At 37.1% G+C, this 19,690-nt stretch overlaps 1 protein-coding gene across 2 annotated transcripts in view; it reads right to left on the reverse strand.

Moving 5' to 3' along the window:
• Positions 1 to 19,690, reverse strand: part of NDNF (neuron derived neurotrophic factor) — a 37,453-nt gene that overhangs the window by 15,198 nt on the left and 2,565 nt on the right. The gene's annotated exons all lie outside the window — the stretch shown is intronic.

A 19,690-nucleotide genomic window follows, 5' to 3' on the forward strand; every position in this document is an offset into this window, starting at 1 on the left:
TGTCCAAAGGTTAACCATATAGTCTATACTTACAAAGGTAGAGATGGGTTTGGATAATCCAAATTAAATAACTAGTTTATATGGTGTATGAATATATACACACACATATTTTTAGATCAAAAATGTGGAAACATTATGAGTTCAATCAGCTGATATTGGAGTTAAGGCAAATGAGTAGTAGTCCCCAAAGAGGAAACTTTTAAATATAAAAATGGAACATCTGCTGCCCACTTTCTTGTGAGCAGGTAAATACTATACAACCCAAGAGATATGGAGAAGGGATTCTTCCTAATGTTTTAGGACTATGGTGATGGGAACTTGCTTCTCCCCTTCATCTCCTCCAGTTTTAAAGAAAATGTCAGTGAATAGACTTAAAGCGTTTTTATTGTTCTGCAAGGAGTAGGGAGTGGAGCAAATGATGGATAATTGAACATGTACAAACAATTCTAAGCCTTTCTTTAGCATTAATTTAAACTTCATATTCTATGGAACTTTTAGGTAAAATAAACTGTCCAACTGACCTGGCATATCTTTTTCCCACAAACCTGTGGAAATGCTTGTAAATTATAAAATGGTCAATGGTAAGCAAAGTAAAAATTTAAAGGGAGTTTGAGTAATTCATTGTATCAATTAAATACCCAGAATTACCTCTATCATCACAAAAAAGCACAACATACCCTACAAAAATTCAACTTGCCCCAGAATGTCTATAGCAGTTCCACTGCTGTCATTTTGCAAAATTTATCTGCAATTACATAAGATCAACTAGTCAATTTACCCATCTGGGTTAAACCACTGGTTCAGTTAGTTAACATTTATTCTTTGAAATTGTATGAACAGTGATAAGAAATAAATCTGGCTAATTTTTTTTTCCTTAAAAATCCACTAAATGGTTTTACCACATAAAACAATTAAGACTTTTAAGAGCAGACTCTTATTTCAACCACTAGAAAGCTTGTCTTTAATATTTATAGACCGCTATTTGGCTATATTATCTGAGCAATTCAAACAATTGCAAATCTGGTAGATAGAAAGTTCTTTTGGGCTTTCATGTAAAGGTCCAAGGCTCTCAAAATAGAAGACGTGATATAAATTAAGGCACTGTGACCTTTCTCATCACTGTAGCTTCCTCAGAACAGCAGCCAACAGCTTTACCTACCTGCGATAATATGATCAAAACAAATTCCTCCATCCCTCTATCACCAACAAGTTCTTTGCAGAAATGTATAAACGTAGTTGTAAAAAATGTCATCAAGCTCTTACACACTTTACATATTATAAAATTTAAGATCAGATTCATCACTATAAATATAACATAAAGTATAAAATTTGAAAAAATATATAGTATCACTGAGATTCACTTAAAAATTATCTAATGTGCCTGATCATGTGCAGGCCACGAAGTTGAAATACATTTACAATGACAAAAAAGGATGGGCATTCTGATTTACTTGAAGCAAATGTATAGAGAATAAATGGAATCTAATGTTTAATTAAAGAGAGTGGAAAGTGCATGATTATAATTTGGCGAGAATAATTTCAAGGAATGGTCTGCCACAGAGATTTCTGTTATTTTCTTTTCCTTTCTAAATGCAAATATTTAGTCTTTTAAATTTCTATTTTCAAACTCAAGAGCATTTGTTTTTGTTTGAATCATCCATGTCACATTTGATAATAAATCTGAAGCATTTGGTCCAGGTGTAAGAAAAAAATATATAGCTTTAGTTAGGGGAAGAGCCGTGTGTCTGCCATGACTTGCTGGGCAGCAAGTGAAGGGGACTGCACACTTTAATACTGAATGTCCAACATGTGCCAGCGTGGATGTACAGATTCCTTCGAGGCAAAAATGCAGCAATCAAAAGTTGAATTCCCAAAAGGTGTTTTATTTTGTTTTCTTTTGCAAACAATGAAAATGTCTGAAGTTAGTTGTTCTTAAAAATCCAAATCTGTTAAAAATTTGAAGGAAATACAGCATATTATGGGCTGACATTTCCATACCTGAAAAGGGAGAAATAAAGCAGATGGAAGTAAAGGATTCCTGGTCTGCCCTGACGAGTGGTCTCTGGCACATGCTAGGTGAGCTCTCACTCTGCGATAACATGCCAACTTCTACCCAACCCAATGAAGTAGAGCCGACATTATGTACAGAACTCGTGCACTAAAGCTCTCTAAATGCAGGCTGTCAGTACACAGTGGCATGATTATTAAGAGTTTTAGAGTTCATTATGTCAATAATCTACAGATTAGGGACCTGCACATGCATTTCAACTGCAATGATTCCAACCTCCCTTAGCACTTCTCTAAATGACTGCCAACTTTCCTTCTGGAAGGAAATTAAATTAATATAAAAAAGCAATGTGAAATTAAAACATGCCAAGGATTCGAATAAAGTTTCCATTCTGTCATGCGCTCCCTCTGAGTCTCATGACGCAGAGTTCCTAACAGGGATAACGTTAGGGCATTCTAATTTAAAAGATGGCCAAGCCTACACAATCAGAATTACTTCAAAGAGGATCAGATTTTAAATTAAGTAATCTTGTATTCCCATCAATATTAATGCCAATGAGAAGAATAATGAATAATAGAACTGGCCGAAATAAATGTCTCATAGATAGGAGTAGTCTGTAATTCAGGAAGCCAGACCCATTTTAGTAAAGAAAGAAGTAGAACTCTTAAAATGTATCAGATGGATGGTTAGAAGATATGACAAAGTTCAAAAGCAGTGTATGGGAGAATGCAAAGAAAAACTGGAACAGAATACTAAATACCTTCTTCCTATCAAAATGTCCTCTATATGTGAAACTGAGATAGCTGGGATAACTTCCACTGTCTTAGGTGATGCTAATGATTCTTAGAATAATGAAAGCCCCAAAGGAAGGAATAATATGCTTGGTTGCTTTTCTTGCTTTTGTTTGGCAACTAAGCCTTATTTCCTGTTGATCTGCAACAAAACGAAAATGACTTCCTGTGCAACATTCCCCAAAGCAGTTTACAAACTGCATACCTCATTCTCTACTGAAATTTAGCTAAGATGGAGCATGGCAGCGTGCCAGTAGCATTCAGCAACAGCACGTATCAGCCTGGAAGGTGAGGCATGAATTGTTGTGGTCAATAAAAAAATATTGAGTCACTGCAGTGTGTAGCACCATAAAAATTTGATTTTTTATAGCCATTTATCCAAGAAGTTAACTCTTCAGTAAGTCACTCCATGGATTTCTTAGGACACCAAAACCTAAATATGGCCAAAAGAGCAAAAAATGAAGAGAATAAGAGTTTGTCAAATATCGATGTCATACTCCAAACTCAACTGGGTAATGTGAGGTCTGAAAAAATATGTATCTTAGGAACTTAGAATCTATTTATGGGGCAAAATGTACCTGCCCAGCCAACAGAGTCCAATGTCAGCATTTCTACTCATTCATTATTTTTTTAATTCAATATCTATATAATACATTTTTGCTACATGCCAGGTACTCTTCTAGGAACAGTGGTGACCTCAGGAAGTGAGTGTTCTAGTGGGAGTGACAGGCAACACATAAACAGATACACAAGAAAACACTATTGCTGCTAGCTATGCTAAAAATTAAAATAGGCTTCTGTGAAAGACAGTGTGGTGATGGGCATTTTAGATTGAGTATTTAGAGAAGTTTTCCTTGAGGAGATGACATTTATGCTGTCATCTGAATGACAAGAGGAAGCCAATGAAGCAAATAAATGTCAGGAGAAAAAGCATTCTGGGCAGAGAAATAGCTGGTGCAAAGGCACCGAGGTTGCACTAAGCTTGAGGTATTGACAAACGGAAAGGACATCACTGTGGAACAGAGTGGGTGAGGGTAGAATGGAAGACCAAGTGCCAGTCACATAGAGATTCACATCCATATTAAGGTGTTTGGATTCTGTTCTAAGCGTGTTGGGAAGGCCCCTATCGCCAACTTTTTTGAGACAGGGTCTTGCTCTGTTGCCAAGGCTGGAGTGCAGTGGTGCAATCATGGCTCACTGCAACCTCTACCTCCTGAGCTCAAGAGATCCTTCCGCCTCAGCCTTCTGAGTAGCTGGGACTCCAGGTGTGTGCCACCTTACTCAGCTAGGTTTTTTTTTTATTTTTGTATAGAAGGGATCTTGCCACGTTGCCCAGGTTGGTCTCAAACCCCTGGGCTCAGGTGATTCTTCCATCTTGGCCTCCCAAAGTGCTGGGATTACAGGCATGAGTGGAAAGCTCTTTAAGCACGGAAAGGCCATGAAGTGATCCAAGCTTTTTTAGGAATAACCCTGTCTATTGTGTAGAAAATGGATTTCAGTGAAGTGGTAGTTTTAAAAGCAGAAAACAACTTCATCTTTCTGAAACAAAAAGATCGGATGAAGGCTACTGCAGTTGTCCATGGTAGAGATGGTGGTTTTTTCAGCTTTGTAGAGGAGATGAGGAATAATGGAAAAACTGGGGATATGCTTTGCAGTTGGATTGCCAGAATGTGCTGGTAAGTTGGAGGAAGGAAGTGAGGAAAAAAGAGGAATAAAAAATAACACATTGATTATAGGAATGTGCATATGATAAAATGACAAGCAGAAAGTACTGCAAAGGTGGAAGAAATGAGAGAAATAAATTAGTTAAGCAGAATTTTCAGGTGGCATCAAATAGCCTGAATAGCTGTCTATCTTAGATGCAGTTTTAAAAACTGGTTATTATATTTAAGAAGGTATTAGAAGAAAGGAGAAAAAGAGGAAGGCATTCTCTTTAAATGATGAGAAACATAAATGAGGAAAGGCTACAGTGGAAATTAGTAGGAAGTGTGGCTAAAAAAATAAAAAGACTGATTTCAATTATCATAGTGGGAAATGGGATCTGCCAGATACATGGATGGTTGAAGAGACATATTAGAGAAAGGCAATACATACACACATGCGCACACACACACACACCCCAGAAGTTGCTTCTTTGAACTTAAATTTTAAGTGAAGGGATGCATATTATTTGAGGCCAACCCATTTGTTGAAAGTACCCAGAGAAGAAAGAAGTCCAAAGGCATATTTTCGTCCTGGAAAGTGGTTGTTATGGTAAATGAGCAGGAAACAGAATTAAGAAAGACAGATACAGAAGGTATGAAGAAAATCTGACAAGAAAATATTACTATTTGGTATATGTGACCAGACCTCTTCATAAACTGTATCCAAACAGATAGGCTAAATAAAACCTGTGAGCCTTCCTACAAACTCACATCTGCCAAATACCATATAACTTATGCTACTGGGCACTTATTTGGAAAGAAGCACCATCCCTGGAGGAATTCTAAAGGCAATGGAATAATCCGGAATGTAGCGAACTACACAGGCACCAGCAGGGAAGTGGCAGATGGTGAGCTCAGTGAAGAAAAGACCAGGAGGGAATTGACTGCAGTCACTGAGACAGTTGAGAAAACCAGGCTAGAGAGAGTAAGAAAGTGACTGGCAGCGTCTTTAGGATGGACACCAAGCTTTGATGTATAATACTCTACAGGGCAGGTCAGCAATCTTTTCATACATTTTGCAATACACATGTTAAATGCTCACTAAATACTGATGGATCAAATCGAACCATCAGTATCTCTTCTGAATTGAGATAACTACTGGTTTTGTTTGCTAGTAACAGCAAGGATAAAACTGAAAGACTAAAACAGAATACTACAGCAAGAAAAAAAGATTCTAAAAAACTATCAATCATTTCATTCAGGCACGACCTTGAATTTCTGCATATTTTCCATCTATCTCAGGCCATATGTACTATCTTCTTAAAGGATCTTCAACATTCAAAAGGTGTTTCTAGTTCTACTTACCATATTAACAAGACAAGGTACTTAACATGATTCAAGTTCAAAGATGTTTCTGTTCTTATAACAAACCTGGTTTTAAAAACTGCCTTGGTGATTCTACTGGCAATGTCTGTTAAACACATGGGTTGCATCCTCCCTAAAGTTTCCATCAAAGAAATATTTTATAACCCAGCTTCCAGTGATGTAGTAAGCGATACCCACCAATAAGGCAGTGACAACAGAAAAGAGCAAGTGTGGTGGGATTATGGAGTGGGTAATTCCACAAATACAAGTAGGGCATTTACTGTGTACTAGGCACTGCCTGACGTGCTGCGAATGAGGCAGTGAACAAGATGTGTGAAGATCTTGAGCTCGTAGAGCTTATACTCAGTGGATAAGAGGGATGAAAAACAAGTAAAGAACAAAGTATAATTAATATAATGATCCCAGAGGGCACTCTAAAGAAAATGATACAGGCTAAGGGACTAGAGAGGACCTGTAGAGAGGTAAAGACTGGGGAAGAAGGGGCCCTTCTAGGCTAAGTAGTCAAGAAACCCCCTCTGAAGAAGGAACATTTCAGCAAGGGCTCACATGAAGAGTAAGCCATACACAGTCATGGGATTTTGGAACCAGAAGGGACTTTTAACAGATGAGAACACTGAGGAAGAGACAGCAGAAAGACAAACACTGGTCTCCCAGGCTTCGCACCTGGGAACCTGCCTCATCTGAGTTAACTGCAACCATCAGCCACTAAGAGGGACACGCTGCCAAGCCACAGGGACTGGAAGACAGGCACTGGCTCACCAAGACCCGGCAGTCAGGTCAGGTGAGGAATAACTGGCCAGTGTTAAATCCAGGGAGGACACCAGATGCTCTGACGTCCATTATCAGATGAAACGGATTAGAGGCTCTCCGGCTCGCCCAGCCAGTCCCCATTGTCAGCATGGTTTTAGGGAAAGGAGCTTGGAGCTCAGCAACATAAAGGCATATCTGACAAAGCCATTCCACTGAAGGAAGCAGTTTGAAAAGTAGGAAGTGTTCCTACAGAGGGAGGATGCTTCCTGACTTTCCGGAGTGAGATACCCAAAACAGAGCGCTATAAAATCTCCGGGGAAATTCTTAATAGGATTGCGACAGTGTGGTGTTTACTTAGATGGTTTGTTATCTGAGCTCTCCCTGTACACTGTCAATAAGTCAACCAGTGTTTATTAAGTGCCTACTGCAAGTCCCCTGGGAACCTCAGAGGCCAATAAGGTGGAATTACAGTCCTCTGGTGAAACCAAAGACTTTTGTTTCTTATGTTACTTTCTCGTCTCACTTGAATTATAGTTATTTTTATATTTTTCTTGTCCTTATAAAAAAGCTCTTCATGGGGTTTATATAACACAAGTTTATGAACAAAAATTACTTTTTACTCCCCTTTATATTCCCTACATAGCTGTTTTTAGTTTTCTTATACAAAGTAGGCATTAGATAAATATTTGCTGAATTATACTGTTTTCAAGAAGCTAACAGCAGACAGCAAAGCAATCTGAAATACTCCCATCAGAAAAATTCCTAAGATTTCTGTATTGTGCAAAGAAGTTAGGGGCGGCTGTTTACCAAACCCTCAAGGCTAATTCTTAGCTTCAAATTCGTTCTCCTTCTGAAGCCCAGGCACCTAACCCTCAAGAGTGTAAAATAACTCAGCGGACACCTCTGCAAGCCAGACTTGAGAGTCAGGCTTGAATTTGAATCTGGGCTCCACTCCTTCCTCTGCCAGAATGCTTCCATGCCACTGTGACTGTGGGCAGATGATGCAACTGCTCCGAGCCTCGGTTTCCATGTTTGTTGACTGAAGTGAACAGTAGGTCCTGACAAGGCGGCTGAAGCATAAACGAAGATGCTGCATGAAAATCAGGACATGCCAGTGCAGCAGCGCAATCTTTCCAATTATGAAACTAGGGACTTCCATACTATCTGACTTTTCAATCCCCATGTCCTATTAATCCTCAAATCCTGCCACTCTACTTGCTGCGTATTCTCCCAAATTTGTTCTCTTTTCTATCCAAATTGCCAAAGCCTCAAATTATCCACTTACTGCATCTCACCTAACTGCTCTCATACCCATTTCCAATATCTCTCACTCATTTTCTACAGTACTGACACTGGCATCTTTACAAACAAAAATCTGTTTCACTCTTCGAAAAAATTAAAAGTCAGATGGCTTCCCATTACCGAGAGGATGAAGTCTACGGCCCATGAGGTCCTTCACTCTCAAGCCCTGCACTCTACCACATTCATTTCCTACAAGCTCCTCACCCTCTGCTTCATATTCCCAGCAAGTGCCTCTAGCCTGGGCACAGGCTACTTCTTTTGCTAGGATGCCTTTACTGCCTCTCTGGGTGGCAAACGTCTACTCATTCTTTAAGACTCAGTCCTCAACAATGACAGAGAAATTTGGCTGTGCACTTTTTTATGCTCATATTTCTATTGAAGACCATCTTAAATTGTTTGTACATATTCTGGAGTTTCCTAAGGGTAGAAAAGGAGTCCTACATATATCTACAAGTACTATAACTGATAGATAGTATTGACCACAGAGCCCAACATTAAGTAGATACTCATGACATTTTGTGGGTGCATAACAAATAAATGAAAAAGAACATTCAAGTTAACTATTGTTGCTGATGTATAGAATTTGTTTCAAGAGAATATAGGCTAAATAGCAAATAAAATATGAATGCTTTTGACAATTTTATGGGTGCTAAACTTATATATAATAGGCTATTGTGTGAAACCTAAGTAGTCTGGAAGCATATCTCTAATCTGATGAAGGGGACATCACGGATATCCACTGGCATGGCTGCCATACAGTGATGGCATGTGCTGGATGGTCCGGGAGCCTGGTATAATTTTTCTGTCTTTAAGAACACAAAAATGTCCTGATAAGAAAAATAGCGTATTACTCAGGAGGGCCTCTTTCCTCTGAAATCATGTAAATTTTGGTTTGGTTAGGATCTATTCTGATCTGAGCACAGGAATGGCATAGACGGGTGCTTCTCAAATCTTTATGTGCACAGAAATCGCTCTTTTCCCGTTAAAATGAAGATTCAGGTTCAACAGGTCAGGGGTAAGTCCTGAGAATGGTCCTTTCTACCGGGCTCCCAGGAGACGTTGATGCTGACAGTTCATGGACTGCACTTGAATAGCCAGGTGATGAGTGGGTCTGTCTCTTCCAATCTCGTGATTCTCCTGTATTTTTATTTTGAAACTCCCAAACTATGAAGACCTATAATCTGGTAATAGCAGCAGTAGGATTTTCATCTCTAGGATTTTGATTGTTAGAACTTTCTAATCTTTAATTTTCACTGACTACCAAGTTTTAATATTTTAAACCTCTATTTAGGGAGAGGTATGAATGAAAGACATTGCCCATATCCTTTCTTTTTCTAAGAACTATTATTATATCCATACTATTTCAGTTTTCTCTTTTCTCTACCTTCTTTCTTTAGTTTTTTAATTTTTTTAGTTTTGAGACAGAGTCTTGCTCTGTCACCCAGGCTGGAGTGCAGTGGTGCAAGTATGGCTCACTGCAGCCTTGACCTCCCAGGCTCCAGCAATCCTCCCACCTCACCCACCTAAGTAGCTGTGACTACAGGCATGTGTCACCATGTCTAGCTAATTTTTTTAGTTTTGGTAGAGATGAGGTTTCCATTGGTTGCCCAGGCTGGTTTTGAACTCCTGGCTTCAAGCGATCCTCCTGCCTTGGCCTTCCAGAGTGTTGGGATTACAGGTGTGAGCCACCGTGCCCAGCCTACCTTTTTTACATTAAAAAAAAGTTTATTCCCCCGAGCAGTTTGTGTTTAACACAAAGCCCACTAATGGACCAGTGGACTATTTAGGAGACGGTGACAAGATTCAAAATCACACCAAAGTTTCTAGTTTGTTCATATACTTAACAGAGTTTGCAAAAACACTACTAATAAATAAAATGAGATCAAGAAGAAACCATTTATTACTACTACAGAATAATAAACTGAATAGAGTAAAAAAAGTGATGCTTCATTCTGTGGGCCTAATCCCACATTTACCCAAATATCTGATGGTCTGGAAGCTTCAACTCTCCCTCATCTTTACCCCCAAGGTCCCCAGCAGTTCTTTTGATGGGTCAGCACTAAAGCCTAAGTGTTTATACTATTAAAGAATGTGTGGTGGCCTCCAGTGCCAAAGTACAAGACAAAACCAAAATAGTAATTTTAAAAAACTGTAATAAAGCTAACATAATCCATAGATAGATGAATGAGTAGATGTACCAGGGACCTTAAAGAGTTAAAAGGGTTAAACTCTTTCCACGCCCTGGAAATATTATTTCCAGAAAAAAGGGGAGGGCACACAAGTATGCAGTTAACTTGTTTTTGTAAAAGAAAGTAACTTAAAAGGAACAGTCTTCAAGTATGTATTTATTCTACCAGCCCTCTTGTAAAATCCAAGGCCCCCCAAAACACACAAAAACACCTCCGGAAAGGTTAGAAAATATTCTCCAAAGACAGTGGTTCCTGATAATTTAGTAATTTGAGAGCTTGTTTGGAGGTTCTGGCAGGGGAGCGCAGCTACTCATATACCGTTGACCAAAGACCGGTCCTCCTTCTTCGGGGATGGTCATCCTCTTTGGCCAAGTGCACAGCTTCGGGAGCGATGCACATGGAGCAGGGAGGAAGGAAGGGGACACCCGCCTAGCCAGCCAGATCAGCTGAATCAACCCTGGCGATCAAAGGGTTGACAAATGTCGCAGCCAGATCGCCCTCACGTCCACAATCTCACGATTTGGAGAAAGAATAAACATATCATTTCCTTTTCCTTCTCTGTCTCTTCTCTCCCAGCTCATAGCTCAATGTCTCAGGTGACCTCTTCCCGTGTCTGAGTTCCTCTTCAATTCAGGATTGAGTCTTCTTGCAAACACCTGAATTTATTTTTTGGTCTGTTCTTTACTCCCCCACCATCCCCCCGCCAACGATTATGTAATTATTATTATTTATTCATTTATTCATGCATTTATTCATTTATTCAAGTTTTGAAACAGTTTAAAGGCTGCCAAAGCAAAATAGAAAAAGATCACTCAACTTAGAGTAAGATCTGAGTCAAAGATCTAAGTTGAAAAGGTCCTGATTAAACCATGATCGGCTTTGGTACTTTGAGTGAGCCTCTTAATCCCCTTCAAGCTCAATTACCTCATCTACAAAATGGAGACAATTATTCCCAGGATTGTTATGAGATTAAATGAAATAATTGATATGAATGTTCTTTTAAAATTAAAAAGGTTCTATTTATCTTCAAATAGTGTAAGCCAGTTTCTCAGACTGGTTGCAACATTTTATTCGGCAGCAAAAAACACGTCTTGACTTGCTCTTAAAACAGAGATACGTGAAGGAGTTTCAGCATCAGATTATTCCATCTTTATTTACCTATCAGGTAAAAGATTAGGACCTTATTCAATTAGAGACTGATTAGAAGCACAGAGTTAAAGGCCAAGATGTCGATTTTAAAAAATAATCTCAAAAATAATTGTAAACTCTTAATATGCTTTTTGTTATCCTTCATACACCATATCTGAGGACATCAACATTGTTTAATAAACAAAACTGATCAACACTGGTTCAAAGCCGAGCGTGCTTGGGCTTTTTAGGCACTATATCTAGCAAAGGATTTAAGATGCACGTGTTGAGATCAGAGCACTGAGGATCAGGATCAGTTCCTGGGATGTTCTGCATTATTATTTCTGGATTAAGAGATGATTAAAGAAAAGTACACTTTCAAAAGGCAAACAACACAGACAGATCCCACAGTCATTTTCAATAGTTTATAGCAAATTGTGATGAAATAATACAAGCATGTAAACTTACAACAATTAGAGAGATGACAAACCACAAGTACTGATACAATATGGGAATTCAGACCCACAATTATGTAATCCTTTCCCCCCCCAAGGAAGTAAGATATACAGTTAGGTGTGGTTTTTCTTCTCCTATTTTTTTTCTTTTCTCTTTTTTATTTTTTTAAGGGAAGCACTAAGGAAAAAGCTGCAGCTGGTGAGTGTCGCGGTCAACAACGTTCAGTGATCATTACACAAGATAGAGCCTGCCAAGAGAAAAAGAGATCTCGAAACTGCCTGGTGGTTGTCATTGCTTTGTACGTGTGAATAAACTTTAAATGTGGAAAATGTTTTAAAAAATTATAGACTGAGTTTGGCTCAAGTGTTGAGTGTATAAATACTTTCATTATCTGAACTTATTTTTCTTATTAAATTTTAAAGGGTTTTAAACTTTGGAATTTTTAGAGTATCTTTTTTATATATGTTTATAGGCGCTCTTGTTTTGCTGAAATGTACAGTTTCATCCAATTTTTAAAAAATAATTTAAAAATAATTTTAAAAATCTTAGAACTGATCTAACCTCAACTCTTGCCTCTCAAGAATGCCACATAATTAACATTATAATGGAACAACTTGATAGGTAAATTACTAATTGCTACTAATTTCACAGAGGATTCTGCAGCTTATTGATTTTTCAGTGATTGCAGCTACCATAATAATTGGAATATGTTTCAATATCATGGGTTATGTGTCTCTAATAAACTTTTGAGTTATTTTTCTAATCCCAAATTTTCTTATTGGGCTCTATTTACTGAAGAAAATATGTTTTATTATTTCCTTTTTCTGATAACTTGTCTCTAAGGTATGTGAAAGGCTTTGTCTATTACACATATGTGCACATAAACACACACACACACACACAGAGTGAGAGAGGAGAAATCAAACTCAACAAATAGCATATCTTAGAACATTGTAATACCCGGATTTGAATGACTGGGTTAGTAGGACTAATTAAAAGGAGGGCTGAAGAGAGAAAATTTGACTTCAACAGATGATTTCAGGCTATAAGTAGACTTAATAAAGTAAACTGATAACCTAGTTTACCTTTTATGATTAGAGGAGAATCTATGCAAATGGTGATTGGGGGTGTCGGGGGGGCCACGGGAGGTTTACATCAGAACCTACGCGTGTTCAGAGACTGACGTTCCACTTCACTTTCAGTGATTTCCCCTATTAAAAAAGACTAACCTTCTGGAAGGAGAGATATGGGGATTATTTATCACTGTTAGCCCTTTGTGCCATTTAGAACTGGTGCTTTTTACTCTCAAAGGTAAGTTTTGTTTCTGTTTTACCTGAAATAATTATCTACAAGTGAAAGAGTTTAATCAGTTTCCCCTTTAAAAATTCCCTAAGAAGTTAACTATTACCAAAAACAAACAGTGAGTGCATAGACAGTCTACAATTATGGTCTTGTGGATTTAGGCTAAATAAGTGGTATTCTGAATAATTAAATTGTAAAAAACTTCTAAGCAAATTGTCCAGACAAATTAATGTGGCAACTAATCTCAGCTTAAGCTTTTAAACATTTTCATCAATTTTGCTTCTAAAACCAAAGAGTTACAACTTTATTTAAAAAGTTTATGTGAGTTTAGGTAAGTCAGATTTATCAGGAGTAGAAGGATAGAATATCTTCCTCACTGGGTTGCTGTGAGGGTTAAGGAAAGTGATGGATGTGGAAGTACCTTGTAAACAATCAAGGGTTATACAAAGATATATTATTATTATTAATAAATAGAATCATTTCTGCTTCCATTGTGAAATTCAAAGCATGGAAACAACTTTAATATTAGTTAACAACTGACAACATTACTAAGAAAAAATATAATTTCAAAGAAAAACTTCAAAATATAACACAATATACATAAAAAATGTTGGATGGAACTTTTTAAACTCTCAGATTACCGATATTTTCAAAACATAATGGGGCACAATATGCATTTATACATAAAAGAGGAATTATGAAATACCTCTACAAATAACAGAATAATATTGAAAATAGTGACTAATTTGAGAGATTTTTCAGCTTCTTGCTCAATTCTTTTCAACGTCTCTCACTCAGTAATGTGTGGTCTGAGGTCTGAGGTCTCCAAACCTCTTAGAATTGTGATTTAAAAAAAATGTGTATGCGTGTGCGTGGGTTTGTGTGGGTGTGTCTGAATACACACATACATACTTATAATACATTAAAAAATACTTAAAAGCTCTCTACACTGGGATGAGTATCATAGATAATTACAGTAGATATAATTGTACATTTCAAATCTTTTTCTGGTTAATTTCAGGGGTGTTTTATAAACAGGGCTGATTATAATGTCATTATTATTATTATATTTTTAGAGATGGGGTCTCAGTATGTTGCCCAGGCTGGACTGCAGTGGCTATTCACAAGGGAGATCATTGTGTACTACAGCCTCAAACTCTTGGGCTCAAGTGGTCCTCCAGCCTCAGCCTCCTTAGCAGCTGGGATTATAACTGTGCCACTGCACCTAGCAGAATGTCATTATTTTTATCTTGCATTAATTTTGCTTCATACACGCTGTCACCTCTGCCGTTCTTTGTTGTTCCATGACCATCTGATATCCTGAGTAAGAGTGCTTTCGTTAATTGATATAGTATTAAGTAATATTCACAAAACTTGATTTCATTCTTTACAGATAAAAGTGACTATAAATAGATCTTCTGGTATTTCCTTCTTACACCACAATGAGGCAATCTTTGCCCCACAATGAGGCAAGGAGGGCACCCCCTTTTAGAGACCTCTGCTTTACAAGGTTGACACTAACAGAAGCTGAATATCTGTTCAGTACGATTTTAGAGGCAATGGGCAACTTTCGATTGTTTAAAAGAGTATCTTGTATCCTCCACTTTACTGTAATTAAAAGACAAGCTTTTAAATGCAAATATTCACTGGGCCTAACCTTGCAAAGATAATTTCAAATGTCCTTTTCTAATTCCTGGACAGCTTCTGATAGTGTCAACCTTGTAAAGCAGAGGTCTCTAAAAGGGGGTGTCCTCTTTGCTTCATTGTGGGGCACAAATTGCCCATTATGGTGTAAGAAGGAAATACCAAAAGATCTATTTATATTCACTTTTATGTGTAAAGAATGAAATACACACACACACACACATATATTTTACATATGTTTTATACATATATATGCATAAAATAACCCCTCTCTAAAATGTTGTCTTAAGTGATCTGGCTTTATCTAGTTATTAAAATATCTTTGTAAAATGTTAGCTGGTATCAGTTTACCCATTTCCCATTGCAGAGATATTTTCATATTTATAGAGGACACTGAAAAGTAAAATTAATTTAAAAGTTAAATATAAATTAATTAATGTAAAAGTTAAAAATAAAATTAATTTAAAAGTTAATAAAAAGCATATTTTTTCAGGTAGTGTTTTGGTACCCTGAGAGGCCCTGGGAGCAGGGTGGCTTCCCTGGTACCTCTAAGGCCATCTCTCATGTAACCCATCTGTTAGTTCTATTAGTATGGTGAATCCTGCTATTGCTATCATTAGAGTGTTAAATGTTTATCTCTCATTTAAGAGGCAGTTTTCTTTTTCCATAAAAAGTAACATATTTTCATAGCACCCGAAGAACTAACAATATCAGAGACTCAGGGAGGCACAGAGTTAAACGACTGATGTTTTTCCCCAGTTTACTATGTGTCTTAGCTAGCGCTGGTGTTTCTGATCTGTCCCACTGTTGGCAACAAATCTCTCTTCAATTACAGGATCCAGCAGTATATATTTCTAATATATAAATTATAACCATCTACACTCCAGAAGTCACCATACACTTGTAACAGCTAAATTGGACAAAGTAATCCTAAATAAATCAATCAGGCCCTATTATACTGGTTTTTCTCTCTTAAATATAGTATTTTCAAGTAAGTACCACAACACTACCCCTAACTGTCTGCCAACAGTTTGTTTGCCAACTGCCAGGATAGGGCATTGTCTGTCTTGTATATACCAATTTGTTCATAGTTCCTACATTATAAATTTTAAAAACAGTCATGGTGATTTCAAAAACAAGATGTCATATTTTAGAGGTCTAATTATGAGTTCAGATTTTACTGCTTATTTTAGAAAATGTTAAATTTCAGGCTCCTATTTTATCTACATCTGTGTATATAAGAGCATTGCCTCAGAAGACAAGATATGGTGATTTTCAGTTGTTGATAAAACACATATTTGAATATAGTCCATATTTTTGGCTATGTTTTTAGATTGTGGAATATATGTTCTCAGAGCACACAGCTGGAAGAAGAGGGTGTTTACCTTGATTTCCGCTTAGAGAGAAGAAACACTGACAGAAACTTGTACAGTCTCCATTTACTTCAGCTGGTCACCACTATTTGTGATATTAGCTGAAATCATTCCAATTAGAAAGCAAACGTGCATGCATGTTGTGAATTGTTTTTATAATTTGGTTTTTATATTTAAAAGTCTCCACGCTGTGGAGGTAGTGTCTAAGAGTTCCACTCAAATGAGTTGATTCCCAATCACGCGTAATCATATTTTTATTGAGTACTCTCCAAACTTTATATAACCTTACCATTATTCCTAAAAAAGTTTTTCTTTTAACTATAAAAAAGACAGCAAATTATTTTAAAAGAAGAATTAAAAGAGACATTTGATAAATTATACATTTATACTACCACCTCTAGCCACATTTTTTTAAAGAAAAGATTCATTTTAGAGTTTTCATAAGTGAAGCTAAAAATAAATACTTCAGAGAAATATATAAAATATTAAATGTGTCATGTTCAAATTTGCTACAGAAAAAATTAACAAGTGAAAACCAAGACCCATTAACTAACTTACTAAAATAAATCAGTTTCCAAAGGATATGGAAGTTATTGAAAGAATAATGACATATATCTTGAAAGTTTCTATACTTTTCTCATAAACTTGAGGTTTGTGGACTTTAAAGTGAAGTTTAAATCAAAGTTAACTCAATTAGTTCCTTGAAAAAAATTGGCATTGTAATAGGGCCAAATACCCAGCGGTTCTGTGGCCAAATTTGTCTCTTTATCCCAAAGTGAAAAATCTACAGACCGTTTTGCTAGTTTGCTTTTATACCACATTGATCAAATTTGTTACCCTTAATTTTTAAAATCAAAACAAGCCACAACTTTTTTTACTGGGGGAATTAACATTATATATTACATGTTTTCCAAATATTTCAAAAGACTAAAATTCATGTGTTTGTTGGTTTGCAGTTTTTAGTAAAGTACCAGAAGGAAGGGGAAAGGTGTGGATATTGCTTCTTTGGGTTGTGTGTTTAGGAAGGAAGCAGCCAAGGATACACCTGCTTTTGGCACTGGCTTAGGCACTGGTACAGCAAATGCCAGGTGTCATCTCAGAAGAGGCAAGAAATACGTGAAATACACACAGCCAAGCAAACAGACTTACACTGAAACGGTGTGATTTTCAACAAAAATATAACTGAGTTTATGGTCAACATACCACCATGTGATACAATAAAGTATTAGCATTCTTGTTTTTCTGTCTCATACTACATGATTATTTTTTAACAACAGCAGCAAAGTATTTGCTTTTTTTTTCTAGGAGGAAATTAACATGGAAGCTTGACTGCATGCATGCTGAGTGTCACGTAATGTTACATTTGTAATACAGTGGAAAAATACAGCAGAATTTATCCTAACTTCAGGGAATAAAATGCAAAGTATTTAAAAATAGAGTATTTAAATCCTGGAGGATTTGATTTTAAAATCAGCTTTCAAAGCAAAGATTTTGTGGGGTTTACTATTTACTATCAACCACGCTGTGGCTTCTATTAAATGATTATGAGCCCACAGGGGAAGAATAAATTGTGTTCTTTAGAATAATCATTCTAAAATAAACATTTAGAGGTTCTAGATATTATTTCAGGGTCAAATGAATTAGTTGAACTATTTTGTTGGTTATATTGGGTATCCCTGCCTTTGACCCAATACAGATGACTATGAGACATATTTTCTTCCAAGTGATTAGCTGATGGCCACTGACTGGCAAGGTTCAGCTGCTACTATAGGTGTATAGGTCCCCAAAGCAAGACCTGACAAGAAGGCAGGGAGCAAAAAAGTGAGACAGAGAGAGAGAGAGAGAGCACTACTTGGTCACTATCGACCACCTTATCATGGAGAAACTAAGGAAAGGAGATTAAAATAATCTTAATTAATACATATGATGTGTAATTCACACTCTGTTCCTATGCTCTCGGTTGATTCAGTCATCATTATTCCATTTCCAATATCTACTCAACCATCATACCAAAATGATAAGTCCTAACGACGACAACAAAAACACATACAGTTTTAAAGTAAAAATTCTGACCTCTAGATAGGCTGAAGAGAACTGCTATAGAAATAAATATAGGAAGAGAAGAGATACACTTTATTTCTACTTTTCTCCCCTTCATGTCAAATAATTTGTTAGAGTTTTAAAATACATTTTTCTCCCTTCCACAACAGAGTCTGGTCGATAAATCCAAGTGAGAAAACTAAAATCTGAAACAACAAGGTTGATGCAGCCAACTAGAAAAGTCTCTACATTAAGTTGACGACTGACCTACTGTGGCTATTTCCAAGGTAGCATTCCATCGACCTGGTATTGGCAATGTTGTGACAATAGTCTTTACTCTTTAACATTCATACTTCACCACATGAATGTTAAACAGACCCAGGACAAATAAGCTGAGGGTGGGGGCTTCTCTTATCCTTAGAAGGATATTTTTCAATTACATATTTTGTTACATCCTAAGAGATAAAAGCTGTATCTGCAAGTGATTAAAAGATGTTTTATATTCATGGTTTCATTTCTGCTGAAATAAATGCGTAATTTAAACCACACATAATTCATAGCAATTTAGGCCTATTACAGAGTTCTAGCTTCTTTTTTATGATAGTTACTAATTAAAACAGAGTGTTACTGCCACACTAAGCCTAAGTCTTTGACATACAGGTTTAATGAATAAAATGTCCTGACACAAAAATGAAAGCAATAATGCAGACAAGGCTGCAAGCTGTTATGTTTCAAGTGTGTGGTAAAGATTAAGGGCATTCACTGAAGTGATGAACTGTGCAGAGAAGGACCTTGTAATTTCTTTCTCTAAAGGAAGAAGTAAAGGAATTTTTAGAGAAATCTGAAATAGTACTAATTTCTCTAACTCCTAGGCCCCTCATACCCAGTTGTCCCTCTCTCCCCTCCAAGAGTTTAAACTCATAAGAGTCACTTCTGAGGAATAAATGATGGGGTATTTTAATATAATCCTGAATATAGGTTTAGATTGAAAATGGGAATTGGGACCATAATTAATTACGTTGCCAAGTTTTTTAAACTTTAAGAAGACAAATGGAGGCAAATGACATTTTATAAGAGTGCAACCTTCTAAAAGATCATAGATTAAAACTGTGGTAAAACGACAGTATCTTTTTTGACATTTGATTAATCCCATATGCAGAATGACTGAAGAATTAATACCGTTTTGGTGTTTTCACTTTCTGAAACCACTGTAATAAGAGACTGACATAAACTCAAACCCAAGTATAAACACAGTCTGAGCGAAGGTTGCGGCCTTATTATCACTCTTAACAAACAATAATGAATAATCATACCGATCGCCCTCACTACACTCTGCTTTATATACATATTCCCTGTCGGATCCATCCATCACTTCTTTCAAGATAATAAAACAATTCAATCCCATCAAATCCCCTGCAACCGCTCCCTTGGGAGGGATGTTTTATCTCTACTTCTGCGAGCCCAGGGAGGATTTTACTTGTTTGAAGGGGGCGGAGAATGGAGCGGAGTCCTATTTATTTCCATTGATGACTCCCCTGGTTCTCACAGGCGCTCAGGGACCGGGTGGGAGGAGGAGAGGAGGAGGTGCGGAGATTCCCTCCGTCAGAAAAGAAAAAGGGTTCAGGAAGCGAGGCAGCAGGAGGAGGGGTGGAGGGGGGAAAGAGAGGGTAGTGTGTTT

The sequence above is a fragment of the Pan paniscus genome, chromosome 3 (genome assembly GCF_029289425.2).
Source record: "Pan paniscus chromosome 3, NHGRI_mPanPan1-v2.0_pri, whole genome shotgun sequence".
NCBI classification, from domain to species: Eukaryota; Metazoa; Chordata; class Mammalia; order Primates; family Hominidae; genus Pan; species Pan paniscus.